Source organism: Anser cygnoides, chromosome 14, assembly GCF_040182565.1.
Source record: "Anser cygnoides isolate HZ-2024a breed goose chromosome 14, Taihu_goose_T2T_genome, whole genome shotgun sequence".
NCBI lineage: Eukaryota > Metazoa > Chordata > Aves > Anseriformes > Anatidae > Anser > Anser cygnoides.
The window spans coordinates 13,911,792-13,928,079 of NC_089886.1; positions in this window are offsets into that span (position 1 = coordinate 13,911,792).

The following is a 16,288-nucleotide window of genomic DNA, read 5'->3' on the forward strand; positions in this document are numbered from 1 at the left end:
CAGTGCATGACTCAGAGACTGTAATAATGAACAAAACATGCAAATGGCCGTTCCTAAATGACAAAAGCTGCAACAAATTACTGCAGCGTGGTTTGGTTCCAAAAAAAGCTAGAAAGCAAAGGGCGGACCAGTTTGGGGAAGGAGGTTAGCAAGTCGTGCTGGGCACGTCTGTCAGTGCTACACGTGCCTGTCCTTGCACCGCTGCAGGAGGTGAGAGCAGGATTATCCTGGTGAGGCTTTATTCGGAGGAGTCAGTGTCAGGGGTCTGATAGTTGTGGCACTTGGTCCTCCAAGTCCTCCTCCTGCCCCACCAAATGTTTGAAGAGTCCCATTTAAAGGTGATGACATCTGTGAATTTAGTTACAAAAGGATAGGGAATACCAAAATAAAAGCAAAATACACAAAGTTTTAATTTCCAGATTGTAAAGCATTATGCACAGCCTAGCTTACGGAGCTCCGGCAGCACTAACCTCTCAGCTGAGGATGCGGTGCTGGACACAACTAAAATGTCTGCTGGCTTAAAAGCATCCCCCGTGCGAACACACAGCAAGAAGAAGCCAGTGATTTCTTGCTGCAGAAAGGTCAGGAAAACTCAGTTTTAGGAAAACTCTTGGCCATCGAATGCTGCTGCAAAGAGGACACAGCAGAAAGATACTTGCAAGTCACTCAAGCAAGAAAAGTATCAATTACAGAGTCTTTATAATACGTGGAATTGCATTCAAGTCGTCTCACTCTCATAAAAATGACATTTCAGTTGCTTGTAATTCAGGTGAAATTCTGAAGGTTTCTCTGTTGGGTAGTTTGTGTGTAGGAAGGAGGATGATGTTCTCCTTTTGTTCTCCCTCGCTGTTGCTGAACCACGGCGCAGACGGACTAGCAGACCAGGTAGCAGGGTGAACGCGTCCTGGATTTGACCGTGGGGGTCCCTGGTAGACGAGGCCGGGGCTGCCCCGTGCCAGGCGCTACTGGTGCCAGCAAACCCACAGCGGCCCCACAGCAGGGCACAATGGATCCCGGCGGTGAAGCTGATGGTGCTGCTGGGGAAAACGTGCTTAACAAGGGGCAAAAAACACTGACAAGGCAGAGGAGGAGGGAAAAATGATTGCCTGGTTCACAGGCAGTCATTTCATTTCCCCCCCCCCCAAGTCAAGTCTCTTTTCGTGTGATGGGACTTGGTAAATGGCCCTGTCCATGTCGTGCCCCATGGGCTTTCTCATCCTGTTTTCTCCCTGTCCCAAGCTGGGGGGGGGAGACTGAGAGCAGCTGGGTAGGGGCAGGCTGATGGCCAAGGCTAACCCACAGCAATCAGTCAGGTCCTATCTGTAGGAAAAGAAGTCTTTTCCCTAAAAGAGAGGCTTCCAAGGCCTGGTTCGTGCTGTTCCGGCACAGTGTCGTGACAGTGTTCTGGGGAGTCTCACCCTCAAAGTGTACACTTTGGGGGCAGACTCTGCTTTTGTGTGGCCGTACTGATAGAGGCTTTGAACATGGAGAGTAGTATTTACTATACCGAGTAAGGTTTTTACTGATACCTGAGTCAGTGGACAGCTCTGTGAACTCACATTTGGTCGGGTGGTGGTGGCAGCCCTATAACCTTTGCAGATATCATATTAGTCAGCGTGCAGCGGTCAGTACTTTGTAAAAAGATCAAGTGTCCAGTGGATCATTGCAGAACTTACTTCAAATGCAGAGGGAAAAAGAGGAGAGAGAATCATTCTCGTCTTTGGTGCTGGAGAACTAATTAAGAGCTTCAGAGCTTTGCTGGACTTCTTGGGAAGGCCACCTCCGCCTTCCTGCCCCTGCTCATGCTCTACAACGTTACAGCAGTGGAAGAAGGGGCCCCAGAGGATTTGATCAGAAGTTTTCCAGTGTTTTCTGGTAGACTTCAAGCAGGGATTTGCATTAGTCAGCAAATCACCAGGGTCATGACTGAATTCCACGCTGTATTCTGGCAGCGTCACCTTCTTTTCCTCCAATGACAATAAAACTGTCATTGTAAACTCCTTTAATTGCAGAAGCAAGTGCAAACCTTTCAGAGTCATTGAGGTGGGAGAGAAAATATGTGTGTTTCAGAGAAAGATACAGTGCCTGGGTGCTTGGTAGATTTAGTTTTCAGGCATAAAAGACATTCCTGCTCAGTGTTAATCTACAAACCGAGGCTTAAAAGATTCCACCAATACTTTCAGAGCATAGCAGATAACAATATCAAATATTTACTTCAGAAGTATTTTATAAACAGATGGCAGAAATGACATGTGGTGAGAAAGGGTGAAATGGTATTTTGATTGTTCTTCTCTACGTTTTTTCACTCCCTTTTGTGCCGTGCAGCAGAAGTATTAAACTGTATGACAGTGTATGCAAAGAATGGCATTGACAGTCAGACGAGCCTGCTTATCTTTCCTGGCATAATTATACCTGGCAGCACTTTCTCGCAAGGCTCTTACTCAGATTAAATAGCAAAGTCTGGGGAAGGAAAATACTCAAGTTATATTACTAGCGCAACAGCTGGAGTCCTTGTATGAGCCAAACCGTGCAAATTACTAAGTGCCCCTGGCTGCTTTGGATGGCAAGAAGCTGAATAACACTCAGGCTGTCTGTGTAGGACAAGAGCTGCTGACTCTGCAGAATCAGGAAAGTGAGCGATGGCTTCCCCAGCCCACGAGGCGGTCGGATTGAGCCCGGAGCCCCTCGGAAGCTCTGCTTTAGCCTAGGGTTGGCCAAGTGGCATTTAAAAGCCAGCTGGATGATCGGCTGGGTTGGCTCCAGAGGGGGACTCGAGCAGTCCGAGGTACCTGTGTCTTCTCAGCGTCTGCCCTGGCGCTGGGGGTGGCACGGGGGCTGGGGTGCCCAAGAGCAAGGGCCTCATCGCTGCTGGAAGCCCGGAGCTTCCGTCACAGCTTCCCCCCGTACCTCTGTGGGCCTTGGCCTCTGCTGGATGCAGATAATGGCCTGGTCCCAGGTTTTGGAGCCCTCGTGCTTCTCTAAGAGGTTAACAAGCGGGAGATGCGGGGTGTTATTAGCAGCTTCTGGCACATCTCCTCATGGGAATGCTGAGGTCTTCGCTGCAGAGGTTCATCGTGTCTGGGTCTTTCCGTCCTGGGTGAGCTGTGCCTCCCCATGCCTCTTCTGAGGAAGGTGTGCGTTTTGGTCTGGCCTTCATCTCTTTTGTATATAAAGCTCTAGCGAGCTCTTCTGTGGGTTTGCTTGAGCAATTCTTCCATTTAACCTTGTGCAGAATCAGTTTCCAAAATTTCTTGCATAGTGAAAGGTTTCTCTGGGGGCCAGTAGTGCTGAGCATCTCACCAAGGAGACAAACGTCGAGGCTGAGTTTTCTTGTCTTCAACAGAAAACTGAGTTGTTCTTTGGTGTAAATGGAGACGGCTCATGGAACTGAGAGATGGAAAATACCTGCTGGGTCATCTTGTCCACCCTGCTGCCAGCAAGGGACTTTCCTAAGGTATCTTCCTGTGAATATGAATGAGTCTAGTTATAAAATGATTTCAGTCACATGGCTTATGCGGCTTTCCTGGGGGAGGCTATTTCCAGAGTCCGTTGAGTTTTGCTCTTGGGTAACTTTCCTTGTCTCAGAGCTTGTTCTGTCACTTTTATGAATGGGTTTTTGCTTTAGTGCTGCGATACTTTTCTGATTTTCACTGATTCACACATCTGAGGGCCACCAGGGACCACTGGCCTTACAGCTTGACCCCTTCCTGATGTTCTGGAATCAATTTGATGTGTATTTCTCGGGTTTTATGTGACAAAAACCCTACTGTGTTTGCAGCTAAGGCAAAACATCTCATGAATTACCTAAATAACAATCGGGAAAAGACGTCAGTGCAAAACCTGGGAGCAGCAGCAGCTCTTTCACCCTGGTACCCAGCGTTTAGCTCCTGTGCACCTGCAGGTCCAGCCAGCCAGGCTCTGCTGCTTGGGAGCAGCCTGCATCATCCTGCCTGGTAGTTTCTCTTTCAGCCAGACTTTCCTTTTTCCCTGTTATTTGAGCACCTCCAGCAAAACGTCAGTGCCCTTCTGCTACCTTGTACTAAGGTCTGCAGCCCTGAGGAACGCGGAGCAATGCTCTTTAAGAGCTGTTAGCTCTGGGGTTTGCAGAGCATGTGGGATTTCTTCCGTTCCCACTAAACCGACTGGCTGAGCTGAGTGGAATTAGGAGCAGCGTCAGGGCAGGTCCAGCCCTATGCGCTAAAGCACCAACTTCCCAGCCGGCGACGCGCGTCAGCATTCGAGGTGACGTGAGGCTCGGCGCGGCGTGGAGCCCAAGCGCAGTAGAGGGACGTCCAACTACGAGGTCCAAACGGCCGTGCCAATGCACCGCAGAGGCTCTGACCGCAAGTACATATTGCTGGCAGGACAACAGCAGTGAGAAAAACAGTCCCCAAGCAGTAAATATGGGCAAAGCTCTCAATATAATGGAAAAATACAGATGCATCTGCATTAGAGTCTAAGACCGCTACAAAAGTTATTTCTAACCCCCCCGTTTCCTGCTAGCGTGGCTTTCCTAGAAATGGATGCTGAGTCCTCGTTAATGGCCTCAACTGGGGCCTCTGCCTGTGCTGTCTTTCACTCACCTGCATGGATGCCCATTTATTCCTGGAACTGCAGCATCAGGAAAATAGCACTTTAAGGAGCTCTCACTAAATTCTGTGGTTGAAAAGCCATGCAAAACGAGCTAAAGAAGTAAGTGCGTGGAGATACTCGCTGCTTTTAGCATACACTTAATAAATGCAGTCAGTTGGGATCCAGCGCTGCAGAATGACCTTCTGTGTTACTTATGTAAAAAGCCAGATAGCAGACACGATTTCTTAGAGGACAGTTGAGCTGGTGGATATGTTTCTAACATAGCTTTTCTGAAAAATTTTGATCTTCAATTACTTGCAGAAATCTCCTGTTTGAAGTTTTTCCTTTTTTAGCAAAGCATCTGGGATTTTTAGAAAATGCTTATAGGGTTAAAGTACTTCAAATCTTTAAAAAGTTTTTTTTGGGGGGGGGGGTTCTTTCTTTTTTTTTTTTTTTTTTTTTTTAACATTTTGGGTTTCTTTCAGCTAGACTTCTTTGGTAAACGAAAACTGCAGACTCACCAGGCCACTCTGCTGTTGAAAACTGCCAACCATTTCAAAGTATCCCCAGTCATTTTACCCTTCTCCCGTTGACCTTTGAACCATTCGGCTGATTCCAGCCAAGTTGGACAGAGGAGCAGAAGTCATGGAGACAGCTTCCAGGTTCATCAAAACAGGTCCCAGCTGGAGGTGAGACACCAAAGAGCCCATGGAGATGGGGGGAGCGAGAGAAGAGCACGGCCGTGGCAGCTTGGCACAGGGCTGGGCTTTGGAGAAAAAAGTCTTCACCGGGGATGCATTGCTTCTCCACTCTGTTTCCCTTCTCAGTTTGTCCTTGATGCATGTTGAAATAGAGGGCAAGTTGTCTCGCCGTTTGTCTTTTGTTGTTTGTTAACCGGTAATTCAAAAAGGAGCTTCTCTAGAATTGCTGTAATTGCCGAAAATGACTGATCTGTCCCTGTCAGTATTTCTTTCCCTAGTTCTTTCTGAACACTTCTCCCTGTTGTGCTGGTAACACTCGTCTGTATGCAGCTTTCCTTACATTTTGGCAGACTTTGGGAATTTCAGCAGCAATAAATTTAAATGGATAGAATTAAGAAGGAAGACAGCTTTTTGGAACACAGAGCAAGACTTTTTTGGTGCCTTTTTTTTTTTCTAGATATATCATGTATGAACTCTCACCTGGGACTGCTTTTATATCGAAAAAAAAAAATCATGTGCCTAAATGTCTATAGACTGCACCTGGAATTGAAAGGAGATTTCTGCTCCAGTCGTATTTCTCAGTTGTCTGTCCCTGAAAGGAGCTCTCAGGATCAACCTTTGGCCTGTGATATTTTTATTTCCCTTGTCTTTTGTTCGCAGTGAACACAATATTTAGCATCTTGTTTATAGTAAACAGTTGGAATATGCATGGAATACCCATTTCTCTCTTTTGTCTCACAACCCAGAATGCATCGTCTGTGGGTGCAAACCAGCACCAATCCACGTGCATGAGGCTGCGCTAATTGGCGCCAGCTGAACTGGTGAGCTGAGCCACCCCCCTTGCACCCCGCGCCAGGACCTGATCCCGCGTTCAGCACGTGTTCTTTTGTTCCTGAACGTCTTTCAGATGATCCTTCTTACCCGGGTAACTGTACACTTCCCTGTGTACCATGCAAGAAAAATGCTGTGGGCAGCTTTCTAATCCCCGAGCAAAGCTGGAGGCAGCACCTAGTATATCAAATAAATATATATATTTATATATAATACCTCCTGCTTCTGCCATGGCTCCATGCTCCTCCCGGGCCTGGCCTTGTCCAGTTGACAGTGACTCAAGCCGTGGGTCATCTCTCGCTCCCCGGGGGAGCCCCTTCCGTACTCCAGCAGATCTTACCATTAGGAATATTTTCCAGATGTGCAGCCTAAATTGGCCTGTGCTGAATTCCTTCCCTCTCCTCCTAGCTGTACCCAGTTGCTTTGAGTATGTTTTTCAGCTAAGATGCATTTAAGCAAAAGTGTTACAGGCTGGTAGGACCAAAGGAAATATTTTCAGTGGTTCTGAAAAGAACTAATGGCTGAAGGAGCTCACCAAGTCCCTCGGGTGGAACTGCCACCCACCAGGACGTGGGGACTGGCTCTTCTGTGCTGGAGCTCCCCTCCTCTGGCTCCTGGACCTGGCGAGGCAGCACAAGTCCCTGGGCTGCGCTGCAGCGACTCGGTGCATCTCCTGGATCCTGCCCCTGCTTTATTCTGTGCGGAAGTGGGTCTTGGAGAGGTTAATTCCCCTGATGGGAATTGGGCTGTGCTGATTTACATCGGGGTCCTTTTGTGTGCATTGGGGGTCTGTTGTTGGTCCTTGCACGACCGGTAATTCTGCTTGGGGAGACCCAGGTAATGGCTCGAGACCAGCAGGCCCCTGCGCCCCTGCATCAAATGCAGCGCTCGTGGTTTCATACCGTGCTTCTTGTGGTCATACCCGGGGTGGCACAGAGGTGCTGCCTGACGAAGGCCATCTGCTGTGCGTGCAGGATTTCGTGATGCTCTGTCCTGCCCAGACTGCAGTGAGCTGTCCGCAGGAAGGGCTGCTCTGCTGCTTGTGGGGCTGGACTAGGACAAGACACAGGTTCCTGCCTCTGGCTTGCTGAAATTGCTCCACGTCTCGCTCTGAGTGCACTTCTTCCCCTTCTGGTTCCCTTGCAGAGGGGGACACAAGCATCGGCCTCTGTGTCGTGGTGTGCTTTGCCAGCCGTGCTTCGGTCGGACCCGGGTAGGGCTGCCTGTGCCGGTTACTCAGGGCCTAGGGGGTCAAATACAGAACACAGTGATGTCCGGATTTCACCTGGGAAACCTTCTGAGCAGTTCCCCCTTCTCTCAGGGCACTGTATCGTGCTGGTGGCGGCTCTGGGGGAAAGAGCCATGAGGATGCAGACAGCGGCCCTGCACTGAGCATCAGCAACCAACAGAGGAGCGGTTTCGCGGGCATGTCGCTGCCACCATCAGTGCCAGAGGGTGGGCTGAGGAGCACTGCACTCCTTATCCCTCCAGGCAGTGTTTTCTTTTGTTTCATCTTGGTTTCATCCTCAGCAATCTGTAATCCCATCAGCGTGTTTAATTAAGCACTGTCCTAAGAGTTCCATTCATCAGTTTCTTTACGGATACAGAATCTGTAACTTCATGTATGAGAAGAAGATGGTTGTTTGGTTTTTTGGTATTAATCCACATAAAAATTAGCCTCTGAAGAAGAGCAAAATGTGTGCTGGAATGCAAGGGAAAGAGCAAGCTGGCCTGTGATGCAATACCCAGGAGCTCCGCTCTGGGTCTGCAGGCTGCATCTGCAAACGGCAGCAGCAGAAACAACAGACAGGCCCTTTTTGTGATATGTGAAGTGCAATTATGAGGTGAAATATGAAGCTGGTATCTTAATATCTTAACGATACTGAATTTATTTTCAAAGTTAAGCAGTGCAGAATGAATCATTTATCAGTGGGCCATATGGAAAGGCACTTATCTAAACCCCCGTCCTAGTCCCAGGTGTGCTTCTCTGGCAAGAACAAATCACACACAGCATTTGGAAGGGAACTTAAATTCCAGATGCGCAATTTTAAAAGATGCATTTGCAAAAACTAAATAAGGCCAAATTCTGCAATACGTTATTTTTCTGCAGCTTCGGTGAAGTTAATGAGGTTCCATGGGGGTAGCTGACACAACCTACAGCTCAAGGGATCCCCGCTTTTACTGTGTTACTCCAGTTTCGTGCCAGCATTAATTCCTGAGGAGCTAGTCTGTCACGGGGAAGAGAACCCAACCCAAAGTGTCTACCGCCTCAGCTCTTTCTTTACGTCCTGCTTATGAACATGTCCAGCGAGACAGCGGTGGGAAGGCAGTTTCATAGTAGTGCTGCTGATGGATGGGGGGGTAAAAGCGACATTCCACCTTTCGGCTGGCTTCAAGTGAGTGGCTTCTCGAGGTCCCTGACCGATAAAGCTGTAGTTTCTCTTCACTGGCTGGGATGTCGAGCGCTGGCAGCACAGCCAGCCTCGCTGGTGAGAACTGCTCTCCTCGGGAGAGCCGGGAGTATCGAGTCAGCAGGTCAAGCCTTTCTTCAGCACTGTCATTATCTTAGTACCTAGGAAATGACAAATCAGAGATGAGTTTTTAAAAATCTGATTTAAAAAAATATTGAAAAGTGCTTTAGAAGTATTAAGAAATTGTTCAGAAATAATTTCTCTGCACCTGGAACTGCAGTTCAGGTGGAGACTGAAGCTGTCCCTGTGCACAGATCCACTGTAATACCATCTTCCACTGGGCATTTTGTGTTTCTTGTCAACAAATTCATGTGTTTTCATCACAAGACTCGAGTGAAGCTGTTGAGCATTTCCAAAGTGCAATTCTCTGAGCAGCACTTGGAGGAAAGCGTCCGAGCCTGCTCAGATATTCCAGCCAAGAGCTGCAGAGCGGAGTCCAGCGGTGGGGTGAGCATTTACCCACAGCGGCTGAACAGAGCTCCCAAAGCCAAAGCCCGGTGACTGCTGTCAGTCAGAGCAGTGATAAATCACAGATCTTGGCAGCAGAAGGAATCAAGGCCAGGAAAAGGAGAGGAAGCATTGGCTGTGCCCACGGGTCATTTGGCACAATGGAAACCCATCACTAGATCAGAAGAGCCGATGCTCAGGCCCCTAAATGTTCAGACTTCTGCTAACAAAGCTCTCCTGTTGCTCAGAACCCGAAATGCTGCAGGTGCTACAAAGCAGTAGGGTCAGGCTGTGCGGTCTTGCAGAGGATTTTCTAGAGTGGAAATCAACAGATATGGGTTTGGGCTCTTGTTCTGGCGCTGCATTGCTGTGTGACTTCAGGGCAGGTAAATAATTCAGAGCCTTTTGAACTTCCCTCTTGCAAAGCATTTGCTCTCACTGTTGCACTGGGATAATGACAGTTACACGGAGGCGGGTTACAGAGGCTTGAAAACATTTGATTTTTTCAGCTCCATTTTCAAGCCCAGATAGAACAAACTCAAGCAGTAATTCTTGCCTCTGTTGAAGGAGTTTTAGTTAAAAAATGTTCAAAGCAGTGCCCGTTGGGGTAAAGTGTTTATAGTCGAGGCTCCTGAGAGGGTTCAGAAGTGGTCCTGTGAGGAGCTCTTTTTAGATAGGTGTCAGTCTTGTGGGGTTGTTCCTCATCACCTGCTGATGCCGGTGGCTTTATGGAGTGACCTAACCCGGAGTGAGAGGACACCATAGGTGGAGGATGGCATTAGCAGCTGCCAGGGAGCGGCAGGTAGCTGTGGCTGCCGCTGTAAGTGCTGCGGGACATCCTCATCCTCTTTGCTTCCTCTCCTAGGGACTCAAAGCTGCCTTGGGCATCTCCGGAGAGCATCGACACAGCCAGAATGCACTGCCTTTGCTCTTTGGTTCGTCTTCATCCCTGGGCTGGGTTACTCACTGCTGAACAGTGCAGGCAGCTGTAGTAAACGGGCATGAGTGAATTCCTGCAGAAAGGCTGAAGAGTAACGTGTGTCTTGAGATGCTCTCAAACACCTGACAGTTGGTTATGACGCTGTGGCCTCCAGGAGCCAAATATTAAGCTAACCGTTTCAGAGAAGCCTGAGGGGCTGAATATCCTAATAACACCAAAATATAATGGAAGTAAAATGTCTGATTGCCATTAAGTCATTTGAAAATCTCTGCTATATACATATGAGGCTGCCTGCACCATACGTACAGAGGCACCAAGAGGCTCTCCGTGAGTTTGTGCCCATCCAGAACTGCCCAGTTGTATTCATACAGGGTTATATGCAAAATAAGAAGCTTTTGCTAGTGGCAGAGCTCATCAGTTTTGTCACTATTCAAATAAAAAAAAAAGGACTGTTTTGCTGTAAACTCCAGCTGTTTTATGCACCTGAAGACTCCAAGGAGCTGATGTACACGCCTACAAGCAGCGGTCATGGCCAGCGTGGAGCAGAGGTAATGCTGGCAGGCCTGGTGGTCATCCTCAGCACCAGAAGTACAGCTGAAGAAGAAGAGTTCACCGGGTTGCAGTTACAGGGATCTCTACTGAAGAAACAGAGTCGGGATGGAGGTTCCCTATGTCCCCCACAAGCCACAGGGCTACGTGCCTTCGTGGCCGTTCCGCAGTCCTTACATTGTCCCGACTGCTGTAGGTCTTTCAATTGCATTTTAAGTTTCCTTTCCCTGATTCTGAAAAAAATTCCTTTCCTGAGCCAGCTTAAAAATCCTCCACTTTTTCTCTTTGTTTGGCTTTTTTGTTTCTTACACATAGTGTAGCCTGGAGACCGTGAGTGACTGATTCCCAAAGAAAAATATCTCTGTTGCCCAGGCCCATAATTTATAGAATGGCTTTTCTGACCAGTTGTGTTTTCCATTTAATATATTTTCTGTTTTTCAAATCTACCCCTTCAAAGCGGAAATGCAATGTTCCTTGGAGCTGTGATGGTGGAATGCTGCTGAGAGCTCAATTTAAAGGTCAGGGGCCTGGGGGACGGGGCGTTTCTTGGCATTCTGCTTGAAAATATGCTGAAGACAAAGGTGAGGAAAGAAAGGAGAGGTAAATGCCGCAAGATCATAAACAGCACTGCACGTACAATCAAGGGTCTGCATCTCACGTTGTACATCACCACGGTGGACTCATTAATGTTCGCTCAAAACATTTCTAAACCGCCGTTTCCCAAAAATCATCTGTTCTCGTGTACAAAAACAAATGAAGTCAGCCTTGCCATTTCCCTGCAGTGCTTTCCCCTGGAAGCAGCCAGCAGTGGGGCAGGTGGCCAGCTGACATCCCGTGGCAAGGGGACATCGGGCACACTTGCTTGTGTGGGTTGTGTGGCTGTGCGAGTCAGGTGCTGCACTGCACCGTGCTGCTCCAAGCAAGCCAAAGCTGCTTTGGAAAATTGCTGCTGTAGGAAGTTAGTGCAGGTGATAGTAGCTCGTGTTCCTGGTGCCAGCTGATGCTTATCTCACCTCATCAGCACGAAGCTGATGCATATATCTGAAAAGCACAGCAAAACTTGCTGCTCCAGCACTGGCTCTCTTGGGTGTCATTAGTGCCCAAGTCAAGATACTGGGGATTGATTTTCTGACGGATTTAGATGCAGCTAACAGATCTAAAATTCAGGGAATCCTCTTCATTTTGATGGTTGGTTTTTCCTTTATACCTTTTTTACATTCATTGCTGTCAGAAGGCGTTGCACAACATTATGTTAATTAAAACAGAGGCCATCTGGCCCTGGTAGGTGTGTGAGCAGGCTGGGACCCATGCTGCAGGAGGGGGCACTGCTAGCAGAGTCAGGGTGCCCTGAGGCAAAGTGTGTTCCTCCTGGGAAAGCTTTGCCTGTGCTCCAAAGCTCGCTGGGCCCCAAGGCATTGTGACGAGGAGATCCTCCACCTTTGGGCTGTTCCTATTTCCTGATCCACCAGGCAAGCTAGCATTTCTTTCAGCAGCTATAGGTAGGGCTCTGCTTCATTTTAGCTTTCCCTAAAAGCCTAAGCAAAGCTGAGGTCCGAGAATGAGACTTACTGGCTGGCTGAGAGGTGGGAAACTGGGCTGGGCACCCATCCTTCCTGCAAGGCAAGGAAGGTTCCTGGGGTACTCCATCACCCCACCAGCATTCCCCAGCAGTGCTGAGGCTGTTCATCCAGTTCTGCACTGAATATTTCCAAGTAATGAGTTAATTGGTAAATTGAACTGATAAGGAAATAGTTTTTTTCTTATATAAAAAATGCAGAAGAGAGCAGTATTTTTGTGTCGTTAATGTTAGGGATTTTTTTTTCTAAAGGAAAATGTTCCATTTTAATTAAGCTAACATTTTCAGATTTAAAAAAAAATACATTTGAATATTTAAGATAGTTGGATGTAACACCTGACAGGTATTTTTCAATGTGATGCTGGTTTTCTGTTGTCTGCTGTCTTGTGAATGGCCTAGCTCATTGTGTAGAACACTAAAACAGTCTTCTGTTTCCTTTATGAAAAGTTCATATACAGATTTATTGTCTGCCCTGTCAAACATCTGCTGTGGCCTGATTCAGCCCCACTATATATAAGGGCAGATGTAGATGCTGTGTTCGAGTTTTGAAACCAAGAAGCAGAACGTGGCATCACACAGCAATGCAGAAAAGCCTGGCATGTGAACCCTGAAGTTTGATGCAATGGTCAAGATGCAAGCTGTATTCACACAATTAGGTTTAGTTATCCAAAATTTGCACACTGCATGCTACAGAATTTATTTTCCTGTAAATACATAGATAAATATATAAATATATATATATATTTAAAAAAGCTTAACCCATAAAGAAAGGAGGAAAAAAAAAAGGTTGATAATCAAATATGCATATAGTTGCAAATGGACTAATTCTGTTGCTTCAAATGTTCTTACCAAGTTGCTCTCGAGCTGAAAGGTTTTATTCGTGTTATTTCATCTTTTAGCAGCAGAATGCCAGAAGAAGTGGCCACAGTAAGTCCCAGAGGTTTCTCCTACCTCAGCCATGTTTAGGTCATGCCCGTAGCACAGGGATGTTGTGGATGCACAGAGCATGAACCAGAAGGCTCGTAGCTAGGTCTGTAAGGAGTCAGGCACTGGGTTCCATCAAAGGTGGAGCAGTTCAATGTTTGTAATGATTGTCCAGCAGCACGGTGTGTTTAAAGAGCCCTCACAACGAATAATGATAATTAGTTCTCATGAAAGCTCTACGCTGGGCTCTCCCATTACTCCCGAGTCAGGGACAGGCCTGGCTGGGCTCTGGCACCCTGTCAGGCCTTCAGCCCGAGCCCAGCAGGCCGCGGCAGTGCCATGAGGCGCGGAGCCGAGCCCTGGAGCTGCCGCAGGACCGTACAGCCACGGTGGGACTCGGGGTCACCTTCACCTGCCTGTGGGGAGACGAGTCCCTGCAGCCTGCCGGTGTCCCCGCTCGGCCAGCTCTGCCGGGATCCTTGTGGGATCAAGATTTCCACTGTCACTTTGGCCATTTTAACCAGTTTTACAAAATTCACAGTTGTCTTCCAGTTGTTCCCATTGGTACGTGGCAGGAAGGGCTTCTTGTGAGCTAGGGGTCAGATGAGACCATTGACTGGAAGAAGCAGCTTCTTAATTTTCTGCACGTCTTTTATTTTACCAATTAGACTGAAATTTTCAGTTGACAAGCATGATCTATTCCTGTGCTTAGGCTGCAGGCCCACCCGTTCCTGGAGCAGCTGGCCCTAGGGCTCGCCTCGGGCAGGGCTCTGGGGCTCCACTGAGGTGCTCACAGTGCCCCTTGGGCCTTTGCAGTGCATCTGCAGCTCAGTGGCAGGGGTGCTTTTCTTGATCCTATCCCCTCTTACAGTTTTCTCTATCTTCCTTTCTTAAAGAGAGGAAAAATAATTCTGTTATTGCCTTAATTGAAAAAGGAAGCTGAAGTCTATTGATTTAGTAGGAGTCAGCAGCACGGATGAAGCTAACTCCCTGCCCCTCTTCTCTCCTGTGAAGTTATCACTAATACTGTACTATATTCTTTTTAAATTTAATTTATGAAATATCATTGCAATTTGGAAGGACTTGCAGTGACTGGAACTCAGCAAGAAGCAGAACTTTATGGCCCCTGACGAGAACAAACAGGACCAGAAAATCCTTCATGTTCTCCCAGCTAAGCATAGAAACAGCCATTTTTTTTTACTTTTAAATAATCTCAAGGAAAAGTTAGCGAAACATAAATTAGAACGACTGCTGCTGATTTATTTTTCTGAATAAAAAGGACATTCAGTAGCAGGTCATTTGTTTTTGTTTTCTTTCAGAGAGTAAATGGAAACATATTCTTACCTCACTTTTCTCACAAGTACAGTAGATTTCCTAAGCTTGTGTCAAGGTTTTATTGCCAGGAAAAAGTGGTTGAATATTCAGCATTTGTAATGAGGGCATCATCAGACATGGAATACAGCTGTCAAGGCTGGTACATTAATTTTCTAGGCGAGGGGCTGATTTGGTTAATGATCTTTGAGTGTCGGCTTGCTGGACTGTTAATTATGAAGCATTTTTGCAACCATAACCTTCCTTTGCAGATAGTTTGTGAGAATGTGTATTTCTGAATAAGAAAATGCCAAGACTGGACGAACATGCTAAGAAACCATGACAGTTTAAGAGAGACAAGGGAGTTTTCTTTAAATACAAATTCTGAGTGAGATTGACTCAACCAGATGAGACCGCAGGTCGGCTAAGTTTGGTTTCTGGTTGGTGCTAGTGTCAACTCTTTCAAAGGAAATGTGTGTCAAAAGTTTTTCTGAGTACTAACAGGAGCACTGAACATTCGTCCCTCTGACAAATTACAAAGCCAGTATGATCAAGTGGATTAAAAATAGGACTGGAAACTCCTGAGTTCTTGTTCTGGCTCCGTCTTTGGCCCTTTTCTGTGACCTTAAGCAAATCATTTGAACTTCTCTGAGCCAGATTCATTGCTCCTGTAATTCTATTTGATATAGTAAATGAGGAAGTGTATGGCCCTATATATCTTAATTTTCCTATCTCTAAACGTGGGTGAATGCTTTTGGTATGTAATTATTACCCACGGGTTCTGAAATGTTTCAAATCTTTACAGTGCTTTGATGTTAGTGAGCCTATTTGTTGATACATGGGCTATCTGTGTAGTAAGAACTTTTAGAAAAGTTTTACCTTTCATCCAAGAGTGGGTGGAAAAACATTGTATGTATATTATATATGTTCAATCTTGTTTTCAGCTTTCTTTTAAGTGTAAGAATTTGCCTATCATTTTTTGTCCAACAATTACCCATGTTCTGCTGAAAGACTTCGCATCTTTTAGAACTTTGTCTTCCGCGTTAAAAAAGAACAAAAGGTTGGCCTGAATATTGAAAAGCCTTTAAGCAAGTTATTTGAGTGCAGCCACCTGGTTATCTCTATGGCTGTGCTCTACGGTGATAACAGCGATGGCCACAGCGCACTCCAAATGCGCTGAGGCTTCACAGACGCCTTGCCCAGCTCAGTTTATTTGTTCCCAGCTCTTTTCAGCTGAGGATAGTGTTGCTGTTGTCTGGAGCTAGAAGCATCTTGCTATCACTCGGCTGCTGCTTGTGGTGCACCTGTGTGGTTGGGTGTATCTATAGCAATAAATCTAAAGCAAAGCCAGGAATGTGAGTCAGGATCAGGCCTGGCGATGGTGACAGGGCTTGGCACAGCTTGCTGGGCCATGTGGAGGTGGCAGCAATCCGTCCAGGCTGGGAAGGCAGCCCACGGGCACGGCCACGGCTGTGCCTCCACGGGCAATGTCTATATGGGAGCACACAGCACATTTGGTGTGTTATCAGGGCTCATATGCACGTACCTGGAAGGAACGGCCATTGGAAAGCTGTTGAGAAATGCCCTGAAGACTGTTGTTCAGAAACAAGTCCACTTCTGAAAATACGTAATTATTTTTTAAAGGCCAGTATTTCTAGTAAGTGTGCTTGGCAGCCCCGTGTGGATGTGACTGCAGAAACCTTGTGGCATTCAGAGATGCTGGGGGTGTCAGAGCACGGCCTGGATGCCCTTGTGGGGAAACGTGTGGCGTGGTGAGAGGCAGCCTGGTGGGCTGGTTGTGCAGCTGGGCTTGGGCTCGCTCTCAGGCTTTGCAATTAATAGCTTGTATAAGAAGTCATTTTCTTTCTTTTATCTCTACGGTTTGCCTGCAGCAGGAAATATCTCAATATGCACTTGCATGGTACTTTGTACAATGAGGCTTTGATCTCAATTATACAATCTAGAC